The sequence below is a fragment of the Manis javanica genome, chromosome 4 (genome assembly GCF_040802235.1).
Source record: "Manis javanica isolate MJ-LG chromosome 4, MJ_LKY, whole genome shotgun sequence".
In the NCBI taxonomy this organism is placed as follows: domain Eukaryota; kingdom Metazoa; phylum Chordata; class Mammalia; order Pholidota; family Manidae; genus Manis; species Manis javanica.
This window is the reverse complement of record NC_133159.1, coordinates 46,230,643-46,248,156: the sequence shown is the minus strand read 5'-3', so window position 1 is coordinate 46,248,156 and position 17,514 is coordinate 46,230,643. Positions and strand designations below refer to the sequence as shown.

The following is a 17,514-nucleotide window of genomic DNA, read 5'->3' as shown; positions in this document are numbered from 1 at the left end:
GATAAAAACAAGTTTTAAGTTTTACCTAAAGGGAAACTAAAGAGAATATTTACCACCATAAATGACACCATCATAGGAAATCCAGGGCCACCATAGCTCTTCATGTCCTTTCTGAGAGCACCTGGCATAGGACTGTAACCTCAGTGAATTCTGGTGGAATTTAGAGTTGTATATATTTATATAAAGGAGTCACTTTACTTGACTCTGGGCAGTATGCTGGAAACCTTGCATATATTTAATACTTGCAGCAATTCCCCAGAGAGGGAACATCATTCTACTTTATACAGGTAAGGAATCTGAAAGTCTCAGAGAGGATAAGTGACCTCACCAAGGTCACACAGCTAGTAAACTAAACAATAAAACCTAAGCCCATGTACTAGATTTTTAAAGGTTGTTGTTCATCCCCTAGCCTCTCCTTTAAGAGGTCACATCTCCTCATGCAAACAGCAATGGTGGTGTATAAAATGCTGAGTGAGTCAAGGACATCTATTTCTGGAATTCATTCTGATTAGTTCTTTTCCATCAGCTCCAGTTTGACATACCTGATTCTCCAGTCTGGTCCACGCTTCAGGTTCCAGAGGGATCTTGCAGTCCCATGTGAGCAGGCTGACCACAGCAAATTGGGGGGGTTGAGGGGAAAATCTCACCACACCTACACTTTTCGCACACAGCTACTAGTCTGAGCTTAGCCTTATCCAAAGATGGACTTTCTGAAATACATAGACATTCCTGTCTGAATTCAGCACCTGTCTGAATTCATGTAGAAGAAAGAAAGCAGGCGAGAAAGCAAGTGTCTGCCTAGGTCAGTTGGGGAGGACTCGGGGAGGGAAAGAGGCCATTTTTTACCTTCAGTGATCACTGTGTTTCCATTAGAAGTGGGATGACCTTCTCACAAAGGTTATAGAATCATTATTAGAGATCGTCAGAGCTGACTAGGCACTGGATTAATAGGGATTTGGCAGATTTCTATAAAGGGTACTTGAACGCAAAATTCATGGCTAACACAATGACATTTTTTCCAAACCTCAAAGACTATATATACTCAGAAAGTTTCTGGCTCCAGGATGCTAATATTGGGCATAGTTTCAGGGCACAAGGTTTTCAGGTGAAGCTGAGAAGGCTGAGGCCAGCGTTCAGTGGCACCTGTTTCCTCCTCTCCGGCATCCTGAGAACAGTGTCACATTTAGAAATGGTTTGTTCCAGAAAGTCTCATGGGGAACGAATGTTTTTGTTTTTATTAAGCTTCTACTTGTAGATTCTTCCCTGACTGCCTTTCCTCTCCATCTGATTTGGAAAACATTGTTGTTTCCCTACATTTTTCACATTAAGCTAATAATATGCATCCATTACCGAGTGGGAAGCTGTGCGATCACAGCTTAGAATCAAACCCCAAATACAACAGTCTCTGTGGGGTAACTGAACCCTCACAGGGTAAATCTGCCTTGTGAAAGAGCTAGTTATTGTGTCCTGGGATGTCAATAATACTCACGTGATTATTTAGTGCGTCGTCTCCCCTCCTTGAAATTCAGCGTTTTCCTGGCTGCTCAGATCTAATGAATCCTCAAGCACGTTTCACGAGGTGTTTTGTTTCATTTTGTTTTTCTAACCTAAAACAGAAATCATGCCTTTTCTCTCTGAGGTTGCATCAGCCAATGACATCAAGTTTCTTTTCTTTGGATCGGAATTCAGTAACTCATTGTGACCACACTGGATGGCTCTTGCTTACACTGGCAATGCAAACTGGGAAAATAAGTCATCGTGACTTAGTAAGTGCAGTATGACAGACAAAACCTCTCCTCCACAAATCTGTTTAATGAACCCTCTCAAAACGAAGGGTAGTCAAATACTCTTAATCCTTCTCTCCTTGGTCACCCTGCATAAATTTATCTTTTGGTACGTTGGTGTTCCCCGATGTGCAAAATAACAGTAGGTACACTGCACTGTACCTACTGGAAGCAGGGACGTGTTACTTATCTCTAAGCTCCCCAGTACCTGTAGTGCATGCTCATTGAGTGATGGAAGTGTATAGAAAAAGAGGACCAGAGATATATACATGTATAAATGTATGTGTATGTATAAAAGTATATTTATATCTGTGTATATCTACCTATGTTTAGAGAGAAAGAGGTTTTTAAGCAATTAGCACGTGATTATGGAGTCTGAGAAGTCCCATAATATGCTGTCTGCAGGCTGGCCTTCCAGGAAGGCTGGCGGTGCAGCCCCAGTGTGAGTCTGAAGGCCTGAGAGCCAGGAGCACCCACGGTGTAAGTCCTGGTCCAAAGGCAGGAGGAGACCCGTGTCCCAGATCCCCAGGCGGGCAGAGAGAGGGGTTCCCCCGTTGTCCACCTAGTTGTTCTCTCAGGCTCATAGTGGATTGGTGCAGCCCACCGTGTTAGGGAGGGCAAGCGGCTTTATTCAGCCTGCTGGTGCACAGGCGGCTCTCTTCCGGAAGCATCTTCACAGACATACCTAGAAATGACATTTGACCAGATATCTGGGCACCTAGTGGCCCAGTCAAGTTGACTTATAAAACTACCATCACAACAAGCAAAAGGAAGAAAAAATGGGTGGAATAGTGAGAGGATTTCTGGGTTTGTCAAACTCCTCATTTCATAAGTACTAAAGTAACAGGGTCTGAAAGAAGTTACCTGCTTGTTAGATAATGCAGCCCGTGCCCTGTTCTGTGGGTTTAATACCTTTTTCTTCCTCTTTCATTCTTTGCCCAAGGAGAGAAAGATGGAAGGAGCAGGAGGAGGCTGGGCTAACGTGACAGGCTTCCTTTCAGCTGCAGGGGAGCCTGTGTTTGGTATGACTGAGTGGCCAGGTGAACTGTAGGGGAGGTGTTCTCCTGCTTCTCCTCCCCTTGGGTCTGCCCCGGGCTCAGAGGTCAGGACCATCCCCCTGGTCCCTACCTAGCCTCCGTGTCTACACTGCCCAGTATGGTGGCCATTAGCCACATGTGCAATGGAGCACCTGAGACATGACCGGTCAAGACTGAGATGAACTGTCAGTGCAGAATTCAGCACATTAATACCAAAAAAAAAAAAAAAAAAAAGGAATATCTCATTAATTATTTTTGTATTGATTATCTGTTAAAATAATATTTTGGATATACTGGGTTAAATAAAATATATTAGGAAACTTGCACCTGTTTCTTTTTACCCTTGAAAAAGTGACTATAAGAGCATGTTAAATTGCATCTCTAGCTCCTATTCTGTTTCTTCTGGGTGGTGCTCCTCTAGATCATCCTTGTTAGCACGCTGGCTGCACAGTCCACCCAGGACTGTGACTCACCCCCTACCTGCTGCCTCTACTGGCCTCCGGTTCTCCAGGCTGTGGCTAGTCCCTCCCAAGCCCTTCCCCCACTACCCATCACGGGCAGATCCCCAGGCTTCATTGGGACCTTTTCTGTGCTGTGTAGCTCAGTGCAGGCTGGTAGGCATTGATCTGAGGGTGGGGTCGGATCCAGCCTTGAGTCTGACTCTGCCACTGAGCAGCCATGTACCTTGGGAAGGTTGGAACCTGTCTTTGAATGCTGGATTCCCGTTGTTTAAAATGGGAGTCACACTAATACTCTATCCCTTTCATGAAAAAGAGTACATACAGTTTGCTTTGTAAACAGCACTGTGGCCTATACATGTAATATTACCAGCAATTATGTTTTAGTTTATATATTATTACCATTATCCAACCCCTGCCTCCAGCCCCCTGATATTGGACCAAGTGGTTCCCCTCACTGGGCCTCTGGTTACCTGTAAAACAAGAGGGTGGGCTAGGCATCCCCACAGCTCTATGATGGTACGGTGGGATGAAGGACGCTGTCTTATATAGAACATGAGTTTGGGAAACAGACCACCAAATATGGCCCTTCAAATAGCATACAGCTCTCTTGTCCAGCCTGGGTGGAGGACTAATTGCATTAACAGTCATGATCACAATGAAAAAACTCTTCATAAATACACACTAAAATATTACCCTTAGAATTTAGTTTTCATGTACAACCTTTTTTGAGATAGTAAGCTTCATTTTTACTTTCAGAATGCTTACAACTTTTCACAAGAGTATTCCTACCTGAGAAATGGTGGAACTTGTTATGAACACTCCATGCATAACACAATGAATTTTAATGCTCCCTGGCTTTGAGGGAGGGGAGATCACACTACCCACTTTTGGACACACCCCGAAGGTTGTCTGGCACGTTGGTACAGAAAGGATTTGGTCCAATTTCCTGCTGGCTTAGGATACTGATAGGTACATAAAACTGATGGCTCAAACCCCTCTGGGTAGATGAGCAGAGCATGGGTTCGAGTTCTTGTCTACAGAAGTGGTTGGTCCTGGGTGAATGCTGCTGTGACTCAGGGCAGCTTGAACCCTGAGGCTGGTAGATGATGCTGTGGGGGCCTCATCTGCCCAGCCCACCAACTCTCTGCTCTGGGAACCACAGCTGGGTCTCTTTCTGGGCCCCTCCATGGGGTCACTGGCACAGATGACATTCCTGCTGATGAGGTCTGTGTGGTCCCCCCTCATGGTGCCAGGGTGCCTCATTCAAGTCAGTGCCTCGAGGTGTGGACCGTTGTGCCTTCCCAGACCATGGCTCCCACAGAGTTGGAGTCAAGTAACTGATGAGGGCTGGGAAGAGGGGCTTCCTCTGAAAGTCGTGGTGCTGCTCAGCAGGGAAACGCTCTGGTCCCTGGAGCACCTGCACCCCCACCAGTTTGAAGCCCCACCTTTCCAAGCACTGGATCACATCCCTGAGGAGCCATTGATGCACCCCATGTAGCTTCACCATGACCAGGGTCTGCTCCCTGGTCTAGATGGGCCCCCCCGCCTCCCCCATCTGGGAGCAGGCCCAGCGCTGGGCCCCAGGCCAGTGGCTGAGTGCATAGAGGACAGCATCTAACCAACAGAGGCCCTGGAGGGAGGGAGCGTCAGACAGACCCGTATGACACTTTTCATTTGATGTTTCCATCACACTTTGAACCAAGTATTTCTGTAACACTAGCTTGCAGAAGGCCAAATGGAGGCATCCAGTGTTTCACTGATGTCCCCTGGGTCATCTGACTGTAAGGTGGGAGCAGGGATTCAAATGCATGCCCCTCACTCTTCCCTATACCTCATGTTTTATCTGAGACAACGAGAAGAGAAACAACTTCCTTCATTAAATATTTGTGGTGTAACTTCCACCTCTTTTCTCTTTTAACATCATGGTCTCTGTGTGGGGATGTCCCTCAAGACTGTCCATGGGGTCCCACCAGTGTGCAGCAGTTTAGCACTTTAAAGCTACAGCTCTTCCTTCCACAAGATCCCTCACTGAAGAGCCTAAATGAACTCTGAGTGTTTCATTGACTTTTCTGATCTTCCAACTTGAGTTAAAAGCATCATTTTGCTTCACTGTCAGTCAATTTCACTTTTGTGAGAATTTTAAAGATGTATAAGCCCCTAAGGTGACAGTCCCAGCCTGATGCTGTCACACTGAGCTGTGTCATATTGAATTCTGTCACTGAAGAGAAACAAAATGAAATGCACCCAGGTGTAAAATTCCAGGTCTTGTTCATTCTTATCAATACCAGGTTAGAATGGCAGAGTGTAATATTAGGAAATTGATATGATGAAGATTGATGTTTTAACTTTAATGGGTTGGTAGTAAAATGTATCATTTGTATATTCATGTATTCATATACATGCATATACGTGGCAGACAGTGAAAACTATTTCATTTGGACCCATTTTTTTTTTTATTTTAAATATTTTCTTTTGGTAATTAGACTTGGTACCTGTTAAGAAGTGAATGCTCCCTTGTTAACCTTAAAAATAAAACAGCCAGTTATTCTACCAGCATATTGGGTTTATTTGGGAATAGCAGAGTAATTACAATTTGGGTCAGGCAAGCTATGGCAAATCATAGGCGAGTCCAGAGAACAAAGAGAAGACTGATCTTTATAAAGGAAAGGGGACAGTTGGAAGGGGTTGTTATAAACGAGAGTCCATTGGAGCAAACTGGCAGATCCAAGTGTAGTGGCTTCTCAATGGCTGAGATGTGACGGTCTCTCATTGGCTGGGCTGTTGCCTGGTAAGGAGAAAACCCTTTTTCCTCCTGTTGGGGCAGTAAAGTAGGCCTCTTCCTATTGGGAATGCAAAGTAGATCTCTTCCTGAGGGGTCTGTAAAGGGCTGCAAGAGAAGGTACATGCGTGAGAGCTCCCCCTGCTGGCCTCCCTCTACATTTCAGTAATGTTTCCTTTATTCAGTTTGACACTATTTTACCCTCGTTTTGAAACCCTATTAATTTGATAGCAACCACATGGTATTTTCATCAAATTTACTGATAAGCCTTTGATTTGAGATGAACTTGTGTGTGTGTGTATTTAGGTACATTTTCTTAGTGTATCCCTCAAAGTGCAGACTATTTTTTGAGACAGCAAGTTGACAAATGAGGCCTTTAGTGTACTGATGAAGCAAAGCAGTCTAGGAGATATGAGGCTTTTATAACGTTTACTAACAAATCACTATCCCTCAATGTCCATGTTCCTCAACAACTGGGGTATACAAGTTCCTGCTAACTTTACCTACCAGACCCAGGTTGAAATGTTTTATTTATTATTTTTGAGATTTACCATCATTCAGTAGAACTGTTTGTTTTCAAGAGTTTTATGGCAGGAAAATATTAAATGACTGTCCTATCTTACTGTCCTTTTCCAGTTTGGTTCTGGCTATGCTTTAAAATCGTAACAATATCCATTGTTCTCTAAAATATTAATAGAAGTGTTACATCTTTAAATTGCACAATAATGACTCTGGCAACACGATGCTTATTAATATTAATACTAGAGTGCTAATGAAAGCAGCTACCATAGGTCAAGTTTTTAAGCACCAGTTCAGATATTTTTTTCTACATTCCCATTTAATCTTCACAGTAATCCTAGAAATTAGACATTATCTCAGTTTTCTTAATGAGGAAACCAAGGCTTAAGGAGTGTAAATCATTTGGCTAAGGTCACACTGTTTGTGAGAAGCTAAACTGAGATTTCTATTTAAGTTTCTAGTCCAAGCTGTACTGCTTTTCTATAATCATATAAATGCCTTTTCTTATCAAATTGCATAATATTACAGTAGATCAGATGGCATGAGAGAGTGACGTGTGTGCATGTGACGGGAAGATAGAGGATACAGGTCTTGGGACCAGAGCAGAGGAACAATTGGGAACCACTGAATTAAACAACAGTAAGAGGGGACTCGTGTTATGAATGAGGCGTGATGCATGTCGGTTTCTCCCACTTTGCAGTTGCTGGTTATCTAGTAACAGTAGTCAAAGTTCAAGAGCAGATTAAGGTCAAATAAAGCAGCAAAATGTTAGCTGTCAGATCTGTTCAGCTCAGTGACGGAAGATGTGAGTTATATTAAAGGGTGGTCCTCCTGGCTCGCAAAACAAAGGTGTGAAGTGGAATTAAAGCTGACCGCCGGGCATCCATCTTTCCTTGTTATTAGGGAAAGGGCATTATTGACAGCAACAAGCCCACCCTACAGTAGAGGGACAGTGTTCAATAGAAGCTTTTACTACTAATACCCAGTTGGCAACACAAAGGGCAAACTTTCCTCAATTTGTTTGCAGCAGAGGGAGAGTGTGTATTTAAGCAAGAAAATCATATGTTTAAAGCATGTGGTTTAGGCTTTCCAAATTTTGATTAAAAATAGTGGTGTTCAGTAAATGTTGGTCCAATGAATAAAACCTAGTCCAGAGATTCCAGGTGCATAATTCTGCTCTGAATCACCATCCCTCAGGGCCTCTCATCCTATAACATCCCTTCAGTTCATTCTGTCATTTATCTACTAGTCTTCCTCATCCAGCTCTGTTCAATTAGCCCCATGGGGCTCACTCTGTGCCAGGCCCTGTGCCATGTGCTGGGCTAGGAGTGGATTCTGCAGAGGCTCTGTCATCTGGAGCTCATCTTCTCAAGGATGAGCTGGCAGTTGAATTATATTCCCCTTGTGGCCCCAGCAATACCCTGGCACACTGTGCATGTATCTCAAAAACCTACCGGGGACTCAGGATTCCTTGTAGCCTTGCCTGAACATACCCCCTGTAATCCTCCTAGTTATTGTGTTCTGGTCTTGCATAGGTAAGGACATGGCTTTGCAACCAGCTAACCGTAGATTTGAATCTCAGTCTGCCACATCCTGAGAGCTCAGTCTTTAGCTATTAACTCCTTTAGGCCTCAGTTTCCTTATCTAAAATGGACAAGAAAATAGGGACATCATGAAAACTAGAAGACACTACAATTAAATGGCCTTTAAAGGGCACTCAGGTAAGAATGAACTAATTATTTTAGCAGACATTTGCTGAGCATTTGTCATGTGCTAGATCCTCTTCTGGGTGCTTCAACCACAGAGAAGCTTGAGGTGCAGATGGTGTCAGTGTAAGGCTGTAAGTAAGTGTATTAGGGGCGGTATGTCTAAGGAAGTGGCTGCTGAAGGATAGGAAGGGGTAGGCCAGGTCATAAGGTCAGTGAGATGGTTGCTTCTGAGCAAGGAAACAGTGTGATCCATGACCTCCAGACAAGAGTGGGATAGACACTGCCAGGGCACCACCATACCTGTTGTCCTCTGCCATTCCAGTACCAGCTGCTCTGCTGCATTTCTGTGCTGACTTTTCTGGATCTAAGAAAGTACTGATCAGGGTTATTGACACCCTTTGGGAGCAGCCCCCGACCAGTGATTCTGGGAGTTTGTGTGTACCAGTGTACCCAGCTCCTTCAGCCTTTGGGTGGGATGACTCTGAGTATGTTTTACATTGTTTTCTATTTTTGGCATCTGGCTTAATAATGCACTTTTATTGTCTTCCTTCCCTTCCTTGTATTATTTCCTCCCTCCCCTGACAGTGTTTTCTAGCATCTCTCTAGTCAATTTCTTGCTTTGGAATCCTTATTTCAGGGTCTTCCTTAGGGCAGCTCAAAGTCAGACAGGAAGTATTTTCCCAGTTTAATTTCCAAGAAGGTCATGTGTCTGTTTCAAGGTCTTTGACCTTTGTAGACATGTTTCATGTGGCCTGACAAGTCAGCCATCAACTTGTTTTTGAACTCTAGCTTTTAAAGAATCAAACCTTTTAAGTATAAATATATAATCCATCCCAAGACTTAAAGCCTTGCCAGAGGAAATAAATATCTCGAGAAGGCAGGTGAAGCTCCATTGGAGAGAGTGAGCTATAAAATAATTCAGTAAATTATTTTTGTAAAAGGGCATAAAAGATTTTTTCTGCTTTTCCTTTGAGGGTAACTTGTGACTTAAAGAGTTCTAAGTTTATCATCCGCATTTCCAGGATATCTGGACCGAATGGTATTTGTTAATAAAAACAAGAGTGGCTGTCATTGACCGCTCAGTGGCATGTGTCATCTCACACACAGCATGTGTCATCTCACACACAGCATGCCACTTACTTGTTACTATGCCCTCGTCTGAACATGAGACTCAGAGGGATCACAGGAGAGTTTAAACTCAGGTCTTCCTGTCTTGAAAACTCCTGTGCATGTCCCTGTTTCTGCCCTCTGCCTCTTGACAGAGCCCCTTGCTTGAGACTCTATTCTGATCTCTAGACACAAGCCAACAGAGAAACCAAAAGGGGCCCTGGACTTTCACATGGGGCTTTAGAAGCATGAGAAACAGCATGAAAGTCAAACCTGAGCTTCCACACAGTTTGTGGAGAAAAAGAAAGAGCCAGGAACCCCAGCCCGGCACACAGTGGCACTAACTGGTCTACTAAGAGGGACAACACATGGGAAAACAGGCCGGGATCCTGAAATTTAACTTAAAAAACAAAGGGAAGGTCAAAATAAGCATGGTTTTGTTGATGTCTCTACCTTGTTTGAGAGAATATTAGATTGTTGCCATGTTACCACTCTTGCCGATGAGACCAAGTTAGGAATTTGCAGAACTGGAAGTAGAATCTGAGGTCCTTCAACTGCCAAGTTCGGTGCTTGGTAGATGGAGATATATCATCCTCAAGGCTGGAGAGGGAGTGCTGATGAAAATCATCTCCTGTAGCCTGATATCTCTAGTTCCCTTTGCTAACTAAACATCTCTTCCTTTCCCTCTCCCTCCTCCACTCTCCCTCCCTCCCCCCTTCTCTTTAACAAGCTCTTAGTTACCTAAATTATAGAACAAAAGCTTCTTCCTGCTAACCCCTTTGGACTTCAATTAAAGACATAGTCAAGTGTGTTCCATGCCCTGGTGCCATCAGCATTAAATAGCACATAAGCACTTTCGCAGTGCTTAATGTAAACTTGTTGAAAAATGTACATTATTTTTCATTGACTTTAAATTGGATAAATGCTCATTGAGAAGAATAAAGTGAATTGGTATTCGAGAGAGCATTAAAAGAGAGAGAGAGAGAGAGAGAGAGAGAGAGAGAGAGAGAGAGAGAGAGAGAGAGAGAAGCACCAATAAAGGCATGTGATTTCTAAATGTAGATACACTGGTTTCTCTCTGCAGCAGTCATTTAGTCTGTACTGTTTGGATGTACCTGAAGACATTGTGCATATTAGTGAAATTAGGTTTGTTAAGCCAGTGTGCTGGAGACACAAGTCTTAGTGAAAAAGCATTGACTTGGGTATCAGACAGTCTTTGCGTTGGCTACTTTCTAGCTGTGTGACCTTGAGCAAGGGACTCTTCCTCTTTTGAGACTCAGTTTTCTCATCTGTAAGACAAGAGACATAACGTCTAGCTCCTGTGGGGGCTGTGAAAATTAGCTGACATAACATATGCATGCATCCTGTAATCTGACAAATAGGAGATGATCAATCACTCTTAGTTCTATTTCCAGGTAAGAAAAGCTGCTGATTTCTCAGTCAGAAGACTGAGCTTTAGGGCTCTGGTGGGGAGAACCTCTTTACCCCGCTCTCTGCTTGCCCCTTGACTAAGTTCAGAGAGGGTGGAGACCATGCCTCCTTTGTTCACTGCTCTGTACTCGATGCCTGGCACATTGCAGATGCACGGCGAAGAGTTGCTAGAAAGAATAATGAGTAACTTGTGGCCGAACCAGCCAATTGCTATTGAAGTCGGACTGCCACGAAACCCCAATTTTGTGGGAGATTTTGATTTTCAGGACTTAGAGGGTCTCTGCCTCTCATTAGATGGTCTGACGAATTTTCCTTTGTGTTGGGTGCTAAGGGACTTTGCCTTTGTGCTTTATGGTAACTAAAGGATGCTGCAATCATAAGAAAATAACATGAAGGGTCCTGATGCCTCCAGAGAGGAGCCCCTTTCTCTGACATTCCATTATCACCCTTAAATGTGTAGGCTTTAATTTCACACAAAGCAGTCTTATTTAACAAAGGTGAGAAGCTCATATGAGAAATTGTTTCAACCATCTTTTTTCTCTGTATCGAAAGCTCTTTAAAATTAGTGCTGCCATTTGTATTTAATGGGGGTGGAGTTGGAGAATTATTGCCAGAACCTTCTAGGCATATATTTGATCACAATGAATGAACATCTACTTTTGTAAGAGTAAATGGAGATAATAGCATATGAAGCTTAATCACAAACGCTAATTGAGTGTTTATATGTTGCTTGCCTATATTACATGAAATACTTTATATATATTTTATCTAATCTTTAGGACAATTCTAGCAAAGCTTTTAATATAATCCTTACCATACAGAGAAGTAATCTGAGGCTTTAGGAAGCTGAGGAAGCTCTTCCCTGAGATCATGTCAGTGCCCACGTCAGGAATCAAACTCTGGGGACCCCATGTCCAGGTCTCTCCCCTGGGTGTCTCAGATCTGGATGGAAGGCTAACCTGCTGGAGCAGCTGATACCAACACTTGGTATTTCTCTAGGCTGGTCTGTGGAGGTCCTCAGGAGTGGAGTCCAGGCCTGAGTAAATGGCACCCAGTGCCCCCCACTCCCATTTCAAAAGAATTGTTTTACCCTTGTTAGAATTGGGGTTTCCAAGTCCTGTCTCACTTGGAAAAAAGTATTTCGCTGCTTTTTAAAAGCACTGCTCTAAGGGAGTTCAGGCCACATCTAGGAAGACATGCCTCCTTGCCCACACTGGTTGTCCAGAACCAGAACAAGTTGCATCATGTCCTTCCAGCAAGTAGGCACTGAGAGAGAGACAAGAAGGAAACACCGACATAGGCTTGGGTTGGAGTGGGGGCAGCGTAGTCCAGTGCGAAGGCCAGCAAACACAGTAAGCCCTGCCGCTGATGGATCACTCCTGGGCCTTCCTGCTGTCAGGTGGACAATGTACAAGGATTTCCCAGGGGTCAGTCCAGCTTCAAGCCTGGTTACCACGGTCACACATGCCACTAGAACAGCAGCGTGGTGACAGCCGTCTCCTGGGACAGTGGTTCCCATTTCCCCAAGGGTCCCTTGCTCATTGTCTCGGGCAGTGGCTCCCTGCTCAGTTCACCCACACACTCATGCATCAGGTCCCTCACTTCCCTTGCCTTGCATTCAGGGAGCTCATTGTCCAGTCGGCAGAGAGAGATGTGCAAGCAAAGCTTAATAAGAAAACACATAGGAAAATTAGTAAGTAAGAGGAGATTTGAAGAGTTTATCAAGTGGAGAAAGCATGAAGGGACCTTTCTGTTAGATCATCCCAAACTTGGAGGTGTGCCTGGTCGTGGGGCACTTGTTCTATGTGGCTGTAACTGGGCTTGAGGACGCTCTTTCTTGTACTCCTGTTTATATACTCTCTTGTAGCCACTGTTTCTTCTGCCTAAATACATCTGTGTATTACATGCCTGCCCCACCCCCAACCTGGTCTTCCACATTTCATCCACGTAACCCAAACCTCAGTTTACAGATGTCAATTTAAGCACCTTTTCTCTAGGAGTCCCTCTTATGGGATATCCTAATAACACTTGAATTTATTTGTCTGTACTTCCTTGTTGTACTGGAAGATCTTGGTAAACAAGGAGTGTGTCTTTATGTTCATTACAAGGGAATGAATGAATGACAGAAGACACAGCTGTGAACATGGGTTAAATTCAGATATGACTTTGTACTTCATCCTGAAAACAACAGGCTCCCTCTGAGCTTACTAAAGTAGGGGAATTATATGATCTAATTTGTACAGAAAAAAAGATAATTGGTACCAGTGAGATAATTTAATCACAGGGTTTCAATTAGAATGAAGTGAAATAATGGATGAATGTTTTAAAAAAAAGTTTTTTTCTAAACTGTAAAGTGCTTATCCAAATAGAATGTAGCTACTATTCTTTTTTTTTTTTTAAGCCTGCTCTTCAGAAGTAGTCTTTGAATGAGTGAAACCACCCTCTCCAATTTCTAATCCTGATTTAACTGGTAATTCAGTGGTTAATTCCACTCTACATTTTCTCTTCCAGAGTGAATGTAGGTAAAGGGATCCTGCTTACAGGCCTGGCCTCTCTTTGCATTTCAATGGGTTCCCAAGTGGAACTGCCAAATTCTAATATGCTATTAAAATGGGCAGCACACCAAACAAAAATCTGTCCTCATCAAAAATTCAGGAAAATGAAATAAAAAGATATAAGGCCACATTTTCAAAGGATTCAACCTGACCCTCTCGTATTTTTTGTGGATGCAAAATGTATTTTCTCACACCTGCAAGCATAGTCTTTATAAGCCAACTATAGCCTCCACATTGCCACAGCTTTAAAAAAAAAATCTGCCTTTCAAATTCAGTCCAGAAATCCAGTAATGAAACAAGGATGGGGTGGAGGGCTGCCTAAAACTATTTATAGGAATATTGGGAGAGATAATTACTACCTTGCGGCTTGTTCTGAAATACCTCTGCTTGGCAGAAATATGTGTGCCGCACATCAGAGATTGAAGGGAATCCTTAAAGATGGAGATTACTTGAATTTATGACATGGGCAGCTTGAATGCTTTCCTTTTCCTTAACCTTTTTTTTAAATTAGTCTGTGGAAGATGCTTTGGAAATTCAACTGCATGCATTCATTCATTCATTCATTCATGCAGGCATGTATGTGTGCATCTTTCATCTGAACTTTCATAGAACTAACTTATTGAGTATCTGCCAGCTTTCAGTTCTGTGCTTAACTCTACAGATTTAGTGCTGAAAACAAAGGTCCTTATTCTTATACATCTTCTAAATGAATATGAAAAACAGCCAGCTAATTATCATTCAAATAATTCATTACAACTGTGTAAGAGTTCTGGGAGACAATACTACATTCCCCTAGAAAGGAAGTTTCAGAGAGGGCAGGGAGTTCCGTCTGTTTTGTTCATGCTAAATGGCCGGTTCTACAACAGTCCTGGCAAGCAATTTTGCATGAATTTTGAAACGTATCATACACTGTCACTACATAGGTAGTGAAATCCAGGAAAGCAGACTTTCTTAGGGAAGTGGCATCTAAGGTAAGACCCGTAGGATGATTAGAAGCCAGTTGGTTAAGAATGGGTGCAGGGAGAGGATGGAGAATGTTCTGGGAGAGGCAAGAGTTTGGGAGATCTCACGGGAAGGCAGGCACCTTTCAGGCACTGAGCCAAGGCTGGAGTCTTGAAGACAGTGAAGAGTGAGTCTGGAGATGTAGGCAGGAGCTGGATCACATGGGATGTTGAAAACGATGACCAGCATGCAGAAGAAGTGCTGAAAGGGTTCTGGTCTCATATAGTTCTGCTTACAGAACCCAGAAAACTCTCCTGGATGGAGGTTTCCTGTGTGCTGAGTCTTAAAGGACTGGCTCCTGGAAAGGATTTGGGAACTGATAGACTCGTCATTCAGCAAGGACTGTAGACGCTCACACACCTAGGCTTCAGGAAAGCATGGCAGATACATAGTAAATGTTTCCTGGCTAACAGCAAATGAATGCATACCTATCCATGCCTACCGTGAATGGCTACTATGTGCCAGGGAGGAAGGGTACATTGACAAAGGTACAGAAGCATGACAGCAAGGGGGTCTCTGCAGTTTTTCAAGTGGCTTTGCAGAAGAAGCTGGGGTTTCTGCTTGAAGACCTAATTTTTGCTCTTGCTTAGCTGTGTGGCCTTGAGAGAATCATCTAAACTTTCTGAATTAAATGTAAAGCTTCCAGAACAGTGGCTGTCACATAGTAAACACTGCCTCAATTCTCTCATCTGCATTTATTCATTCAACAAATATTTATTGTGTGCCTGGTATGTACCTGGCTCTAAGCTAAGTACCAAGGACCCTGTAATGAATTAAGACATTAAGAAAAAGTTCTTGCCTTGTCTACCTGCTTTAGGTAACTTGTTTTGATTATTAATTGAGAATATGTATGAGGATGTTTTGTAAATTGGAAAGTGATAAATGGCCACGAGTTGTTTTTTATCTGTAACTTTGCCTTTTTATTGATCATCACCTTCAAGTATGAGAAAATTATGAGTCAAGTCATCTGTGGGGCTGGTCAAATGCAATTAGAAAAATTGTAGCTAGCATTTATGTTAGTTCTTATCAAAGTTTCAGGAACTGTCCTAAGGGCTTTACGTGTATTAACTTTACCATCCCCCTGTGTGGAAACTGAGGCCCAGAAAGATGAAAACACTTGCCCCAGATTGTAGCATGGGGAGCAGCAGACTCAGATTTGAACGTAGGTGCTCTGGCAAGCCACCTAGACTTGTTTCTATTTCTCTGTGAGAGTAATCATTGTTCACTGCCTCCCTTCCCCGTCACAGACTAAATTGCATGTTGTGTGAGGACTGAGACCATGTTGATTTTTACCCAGTGTACCTAAAACATACAGTAAGTGTTCAATAAATGTTTGCTGAGTGAATGCTCTCTAGCAGCTTACACACACTATATGATTTAGATTATCTCAGGCTGGAATGCAGTGGAGCTACAGCCCAGAAAGGTAGTGAAGGAGAGAGAGAGGGGCATAGTTACCAGTAATTTCATATCTGCTACAGGACAGTATTCAGAAAGCAGTAGAGCCCCTTGCCTCTTCTAATGATCTGATTTGAAAGAAGGAAATGAAACAATAGTCCTCTTAGAATGACAGCAGTGGGAGTGACAACCACCACGGCACCCAGAGCCCCTGGTCCCATGCCCAGATGGAGCAGGTACACTCATAGGTTGCATGAGTCTGGGTGACCTGCCCACAACCACACAGCTTGCTAATGGCAGAGGCAGGACTAGAACTCACAGTTCTGGCTCAGGAAATAAATGATGGTTTATTTTGTTCCCAGTTTTAGAACTACTGCTTTGGTAGTTCTAAAGTTCTAAAATAAAAGCTTGTAAGACCAGTGCCCTCATGGATTTTCCCAGGTTTTAGACTTAGATCTGATTTGGAGGTCTGCTAGGTAATTAATATGGGGATTGATGGGAGAGCAAGACACAGTGCAGGGCTTCACATGCGGGTTCCCATTTGTGACCCACTCCTTGGGGAAGTGAGGCCGTCATGTAAGTCCCCTGCTTTAAAGGCTTTGCCTAGCTGCGCATGCCCTGCAGGAGGAGCTTCGTGCTCACATGTAGGAAGGTGCTTCAGATTCCCCGCCCCGCCTCACTGCCGGCCTGCCTCGCTTTGCTCACGGCGCCCCTCCTGACCTCCAGGTGCCCCACTACCACGCTTTCGCTCTCGCTTCCCTTCCCCACCACCACTCCAGCCCTGCTCAATTCCCGCTCAAATTAGGAAACTCAGCACAGGCATCACCTCCTGTGGGAAGCCCCGTAAGGTCCCCCTCCCCAAGCTTTTCTGGCTAATGCCCTTTGCTCTGTCCTCCCATACCACAGGGTGCTTGCCTTGGGATACTATCCCTTGTGAACTTTTTGAGAGGAGGCTTAGTCTGGATTCTCCTGTGAATTCAGGGTTGATTCAGTCAGTATATGGCGCACACGCTGGGTAGATAACATGTTCATTCAAACAAATAACAAGTTGATGAATCTGCTGGAGGGCAGATCCCCGCTGGGTTTGCCCCATCTTCCCCTTCCAACTCTGGGAGACTCTTCGGAGCAGTGGATGTGCCCTGAGCCTTTTGCATGATTTCCGCTCGCTGAGCCCTGATGCTCAACCTGAGCAGACACCACCCCACCCAGACCCTGGACTCCCCCTGACAAGGCCTGTGGGACTCTCTCGGGCAACCTGGGCCAATGTGGACTCCTCCCTATGCTGTCACTTCTTAGTACTGCCTAGGACACTGGGCTGGACCCTCCAAATGCACTTATGTCACTTATTCCTCCTCATTTGATGGGAAAGGAACATGGGCTCAGAGACATGAAAATGCTTGACCAAAGTCACAACTGGTCATGGAGCTGCAGTGGGGCCTCAGACTTCTGACCCCAAACCCCAACATCTTTTCCTTTCATGTTGCTGAATCTTTGGTAGCAATAGTTTTATTCTCCAGGCATCCATAGTTGCCCTATCAATGACCCATGATTTCACTATAGGCAGAGTTGTTCTTGTACCAGGAGGTGGAAGGAATGACCCGTGTGTAGCCCACAGTCCCCTTCTTTCCTCACAGCTGTCATGGCATGGCATGACAGTGGGACACGGTCGCCCATAACGGTGGCTGCTGGGCCTTCAGGAGGCACGCAGCTGTCACTTCCCTCCAAGGTTGTAAGT

General features: G+C 44.0%; 1 protein-coding gene and 1 long non-coding RNA gene across 9 annotated transcripts in view; one reads left to right on the top strand and one right to left on the bottom strand.

Moving 5' to 3' along the window:
- DAB1 (DAB adaptor protein 1) overlaps positions 1-17,514 on the top strand; it is a 405,590-nt gene that overhangs the window by 194,972 nt on the left and 193,104 nt on the right. The window lies entirely within an intron of this gene.
- Positions 5,851-17,514, bottom strand: part of LOC108400124 (uncharacterized) — a 28,403-nt gene continuing 16,739 nt past the window's right edge. Inside the window, exon 3 of the long non-coding RNA XR_001853815.3 lies at positions 5,851-6,169. This is a non-coding gene — a long non-coding RNA (uncharacterized lncRNA). The remainder of the gene's footprint in view (positions 6,170-17,514) is intronic.